The following is a 6,709-nucleotide window of genomic DNA, read 5'->3' on the forward strand; positions in this document are numbered from 1 at the left end:
TAACCGGTTTGGCTCAGTGGATAGAGCATCGGCCTGAGGTTCGATTCCGGTCAAGGGCATGTACCTTAGTTGCGGGCACATCCCCAGTAGCGGGGATCGATGTTTCTCTCTCATCGATGTTTTTAACTCTCTAGCCCTCTCCCTTCCTCTCTGTAAAAAAATCAATAAAATATATTAAAAAAACAACAACATTTATTGTCATCTGGTGGTACCATAAGGGTACTGTAAGCCAATATAAATAAACTTGAGGCCTGGTACACGAATTCATGCACCAGTGGGGTCCCTGGACATGATTCCCTGGCCTGCGGGATCTGGCCGAAACTGGATCTCCAACATCCCCAAAAGGGTCCCGGATTGCAAGAGGGTGCAGGCCAGGCCAAGAAATGTGGGAGGTTGCCCAACCAGGAAGGGACTGTGGGAGGGCTCCAAGGCATGTCCGGTCCATCTCACTCAGTCCCGATCGGCTGGACCCCAGGAGCAAACTAACCTACTGGTCAGAGCATCTGCCCCTGGTGGTCAGTGTGCTCCCACAGGGGGAGCACCTCTCAACCAGAAGCCGGGCTTATAGCTGGCAAGGGTAGCAGCAATGGCAGGAGCCTCTCCTGCCTCCACGGCAGTGCTAAGGACCTCTTGGGGGATGTCTGCCTGCCAGGAAGTGGGCCTAAGCTGGCAGACAGACATCCCTTGAGGGATCCTGGGCTGGGCTGAGGAGACCCCCCCTCCCCCCCCCCGGTGCATGAATGTCACACACACACACACACACACACACACACACACACACACACACACCAGCTTCTGCTTCTGGAACTCGTTTCCTGAGCCATCGCAGCCCAGCTGGCTCACTTCTACTACCTCAGCAACATTCTAAATAAACTTTCTCTTATCATTTGAAAAAAATAAAATGTAAACCAGGTCACTTCATTCTCAAAACCCTCCTATGGCTTCTTATATCTAAATAAAAGTTCAAAGTATAACTGGACAATCAATGGGTCCGTGCTGCTGTCACTGTTTGAGCCAATTAAGCAGAGACAGGGTTGAATCATATAGGAGCGTTTATTCCCAATACTGCCGGCACTACATGAGAGCAGCAGGTCATCTACAAAAATCTGCTCTGCACCCCACCATAAGCCAGGTGCTTATATTGGGTAGAAGAACAAAGATTACATGGGGAAGTAGGCAAAAAGGTTTGCCAAATATAGAGAATGGAAGCCTCACAGGGCAAAGCAACAAGATGGAAGGACAGTTCACAGATTTGGAGGTTTGCAAAAGCCTGTGAGTATGCAAGGGCTGGGTGTCTTCAAAGAGCTGGTGATATGAAAAGGCTGAGGGTCTTCAAAGGGCTATTGATATGCAAGGGCTGGGGGTCTTCAAAGGGCTGGCAAGTCTGGTTTCTGCAATAAGGTTGTTAATCTTTCCATGTTAATAGGAGCTCCCTGATGGGGAGGATGGGCTGCATTTCCAGGTGAGCTCCCAGGTCCCAAGTGCAGCTGCGCTGCCAGCCAGCTTAGAATGTGCCTTCTTTAATCAGAATAAAACAATCACGATTAACAGAGCATGATTAATATTTCTTACAATTAGCTGGTCCCCAATGTTGTATTTCTGTCCCTATCACAAGTACCATTAAGGTGAGGGAAAGGCACAGATTGTGTTACCAGTTCGATAATAACAATAGTCACCAAGTGGTGAGTGTTCTTCCCTTGGTAGTAGACACAGTGCTAAGAAGTTTCATTTAATCCCCAAATAAATAAATTAAATTGAATAAATAAGAACTCCAAGTACTAATGAGCCACTAAGCTGCCTACACCATCTCATTCCTTGTTAGCCCTCATCCCATCAACTACCATTCCCCCTCCCATTACCATACCCCAGACACAGGTAAGATGCTAAGTGCTTCCTGTCTCAGAGCCTCTAGCTGCACCACTCCGACCTCAGTATATTCGTTAGGATTTAACTTAATTGAAGGACAGTGGCATCTACAATATAAACATTTATCTCTCACATTCAAGAAACCCAAAGGAAGGCCCAAGGTTTCAAGAGCCCACAGTCCTTCCATCTTGTTGCTTTGCCCTGTGAGGCTTCCATTCTCTAATGAGTCCCCTCAGTCCACGGCAGCGGCAGGAACTCCAGGCAATGCGTTTGGATTCCAGCCAACAGGAAAGAGGAAGAGGAAAGAGCACTCCGTGTTTCTATGAAATGTTGGGCAAAGGAGGAAATGGAAATCTCGGTTTTTAAAATTTTTTTTTGAAGTTAAACCTTTGCTGTCTTCATGGAAGCCTTTGAGAACAATAATACGGTGTTCTTTTAAAGTGAGCTTGTTTCAAATGACCCTTTTTGTACCAGTGTAAGTGTCCAAAGCTGTCAAAGACCAGGATGGAAACAGGCTCCTTTCCCCAGGGCCCTTGCATTTTCCCAGAAGGAGTGAATTTTTGTCTCTTTTGCTCATTCCTACCTAGATCACAACCTGTGCACATCTCCTGCCACCCCGCCCCCCCCGCCCCGCCCCGCCAAATCCGTTGAGGTTAGAAGCCCTTGCTCTTTCTTTCAGCTCCCAGAAGAGTCAGAGGAGAGAAGGGAATTGAATGAGGGGGCAACCAGCTCACGAGGCAAACTAGGGGAGGGGTACAACAGCCCCTCAGCCCCTACTTTGCTCCAAGCACATCAGCTAGGTCAGTGCCTATGTGCAAAGTTTCTATAGCATTACTCCATTGTACAGATAAGTGCCCCTTTCCAAATGCTGGAAATGAGTGAAATAAGGGAAACAGGACACTGTTGTGAGTTCATTATTCTCAGATAATATTCTTCCTACTTTCTTTGGGATGGGGGCTATTAAAATGTCCCTTCATTTATAATATCACTATGATAATGAATCTTAGGTTTTTAATTTTAAAAAATGCTCAGAGCTGTAGAGAATTTTTATAAGAGTTTATCTGGGCCAAAACTTTCAACCATTGTCAGGAAGCAGGATCTCAAATGCTTCAGAGAATGACAGTTTTGCAATTTTTATGCATTTTAAATTAAGGAGGGAATACAGGAAGGTGGGGGGAAATAGGAATATTACAGGAAGGTGGGGGAAAGCAATGTGGGAAGTAGGTAACAAGTTAACAAGATTATGTGCTCTCTTGAAGGTGCTTACCCTTATTTTCAAAGGTGTGTTAACCTAGATGCACAAAAATAATGGTCAGGGCTTGCAAGGCAAATAAAAAAGTTATATACTCCTAGGCAGTGACGACCCACCATGCCTTCTCCAGTTTGGAATTTATGATCAGATCAGCCTGTGAGGTTACTTCTCTATAGAACCTTCCTCCCCCCCCCCACGTACCTATGGTCCAGGATGTTAGGTCGGAGAGAGCCCAGGATCAGATACATGTGATGAGACAGTGGACTTCCCCTGGAATTTCTCACAGATCAGCGTACCAGACACAGATACAGGCTTCTTCTCCCTGAATCCACATACCCCCACACAGATACTGACTCATTCCTGAATACCTGGCTGACCCCTGCAGCTGAAACTTCCTTAACTGAATACCTCAGCTCATGTCCCCGCCCCTCACCCAACCACAGTATAAAAAAGCGTCCCCCTCCCTGTTGGTGTGAATCCACGTGCCCTGTCCTGGGGGTATGTGGGTCTCCCAGGGACGCAGAATAAACCTTGTCCTTTCCTTTCTTTTCTGATTCACTGGACTCTCTATTTCTTGCGCCGCCTCCTGAGTCACCTAACCTAACACAGGAGAGTTTAAATTTCTTTTGTTTTAGCAACAGAAACCTTTTTAAAAATTAAAAATAAGGGCACAATTCCAATATGCAAAAATATATTTATTAATATTTATATGCTACAACATTTACTTATTACGAACTTAGTCAATAAGAAATAGAGTATTTTTAATGAGCACAAAATGTTGTGAAAAGGGTTTTTTTTGTAGTTGCAAAAAGCCTCTGAAATAAATTAACTCTGCATCTGTTTTAGTTGTAGAGTATCCAGAAAAATCTTATTCATAAACTAGTAGTTGAAAATAGTTTCAGGTTCGTGTACTGTTTTGTATAGCTGATAATTTTATAATTTCCTGATTAAACAGAGATGACAAGAGATGATGCATTCTGAGGTACATATGAAAATAGCACAAGTGAACACTTAAGCTTCCAATATGTCAAACTTTGGTAGATAGCACATGAAAGGGCAAAATATGTTTTTTTACAATTTCTTCAATGTTATAAATAAATAAATAAATAAATAAATAAATAAATAAATAAATAAAAGTTTCTCTATATTTAGAATAAGCATGCTTATTGGCTTTTTAAAAAGCTGCTTTATTGAAATTCATTTACCAAAAATGTTAACTGTACCACTCAATGAATAGTAGTAAATTCATAGAGTTGTGTGACCATTACCAATCCAATTTTAGAACCTTTTTATATCACCCCAAAAGCTTCCTGCAAATGTATGCTTACTGATGCCAACTGTGCTCCGTTCATTTCTTCCTCCTTATTTCCTAGTCTTCCAGCTGAGAAGAGTAGATGGTCCTGGAAACTGGTGTGTTAGTGTCTGTGTGAAAATATCTGTGGTCTGTGTTCTTGTAAAGAGTGTCTGAATATAGCGACAGAACTTGAAGTCATGGATCTTTTTTTTTTTTTTAATACATTTTTATTGATTTCAGAGAGGAAGAGGGAGGGAGAGATAGAAACATCAATGAGAGATCATCATTGATCAGCTGCCTCCTGTACACCCGCTACTGGAGATTGAGCCCAAAACCCAGGCATGTGCCCTGACAGGGAATGGAAAGGAACTGCGACCTCCTGGTTCATAGGTCGATGCTCAACCACTGAGCCACACTGGCTGGGAGAAGCCTTGGATCTCGGGAACCCTACCTGAGCAGAGCACAGGGCTTCTTAGTGGGCTAGGAAGGACGATTCTCTCAGTAAAGTGTTCCTACGTGGTAGCCCAGTATAGGAGAGGGTTTGTTTCCTCAGTGTCGGTCCTGTGCGTATGTCCATCTCTGACTGGTGTATTTTGCAGGGATGCACTGAATTTGAATTTACTTATATTTGTTTTTGTTTTGTTTTTTTGTCTTTGCCTGAGATAACTGAGTTCATAGTACCACCTCATGGCCATTGTGTCTAATTACAATCTGGGCTTGCTTTGGATGGAGGAAAGCTATTTCATTTACCTTTGAGTGTGGTTTTCACTGGGCAAATGAGACAGTGGCTGCTTCCAGCCTTCTCTGGGGCATTTCTAGGTGACTAGAAACCTTTGCCATATTGTCTGGAATCATAGTCTACCAAGTGCAGCCTGTCTCCCAGGACTCCCAACAGAACACACCCCCAGTTCCTGGGTCAGAAGGGCCATCCCTGGCTTGTGGGGAAGATACACAGAAGGGCTTGGCCACCCCGGTACCCGAAATACCCACCAGGTATTCAGGCCCTTCTGAGACCTGTTAAGAGAGTAGTTACCCACCGCTGGGGAGGGGCTCTCAGGGAGCAGCACTCCACTGAGAGAAACAACTTCCTACCCTTGATTGGTTGAGAGCCATTTAGTTATGGGAAATAAAAACTCAGAAACTCTTCCTGTCCTTCTCCACAAAACACCAGCCAGTGCTATAAATAAGAAATATGAGGCTGAGTCCTGCACATTTATATCTAACCTAGAGGCCCGATGCATGAAATTCATGCAAGAGCAGGCCTTCACAGCCACAGTAGCTGCCTGGTTCTCTCCCGCACAGCCAAGTGCATGTGCAGACATAGCACTAAAAAAGCAAGCCCTATCTAAACATTCCTATTTTTATAATCTTATCAGTCCTTACATTTTCATGTTCTTTTAACCTAATTGTAGCAGGATTTGGGGCTTCACCCATGGGTTTCTGTACCACAGTTCAAGAATGCCCCTATCAAGAGGTCCTGGAAATTCCTCTTTTCTATCCTGAGGACATATACAAATTTTAATATCATCCTTTGTGGCCCAACATTTCGCAGTTTGAATTCCCAGGCTGCTTGCCATGATGGCTCCTTGGACTTTTGAAACTGACTAAACAGGCGCCTCCAGTCTGGCGACGTTGCTCACCACCACCCGGCGACCCTCCACGCTGCTGCCACTGCCCTGTGAGTACAGTCCCCAGTCATGCTTTGCTGCCACCTAGCCCACTTCCCCATGGTTCCCTGTTGGCCATCCAGCGATGGGAGCCTGCAGGCTGTGGGGAAGGACTGAGAGGTGGTCAATGCACCTCATAGCAACTGGTCGATTGGTCGTTCTGGTCATGATGCCTGGCCTTTTATTATTATAGACTAGTGGCCTGGTGCACAAGATTGTGCGGGGGGTGGGGGGGTGTCCCTCAGCTCAGCCTGTACCCTCTCCAATCTGGGACCCCTTGAAGGATGTCCTACTGCTGGTTTACAGGGATTGGGCCTAAACTGGCAGTTCGACATCCCTCTCGCAATCCGGGACTGCTGGCTCCTAACCAGTCACCTGCCAGCCTGCCTGATTGCCCCTAACCACTCTGCCTGCCAGCTTGCTCACCCCCAAATGCTCCCCCCACCAGCCTGATCACCCCCAACTGCCCCCTGTGCCAGTCTGCTTGCCCCCAACTGCCCCCCACTTGCTGGACTGCTTGCCCCCACCTTCCCTCCCCACTGGCCTCCGCACCCCCAACTGCCCCCCTGCTGGCCTGCTCACTCCAAACTGGCCACCATCCCACTGTCCTGGTCACCTCCAACTGCCCCC

This window comes from Myotis davidii, unplaced genomic scaffold (genome assembly GCF_000327345.1).
Source record: "Myotis davidii unplaced genomic scaffold, ASM32734v1 scaffold356, whole genome shotgun sequence".
In the NCBI taxonomy this organism is placed as follows: domain Eukaryota; kingdom Metazoa; phylum Chordata; class Mammalia; order Chiroptera; family Vespertilionidae; genus Myotis; species Myotis davidii.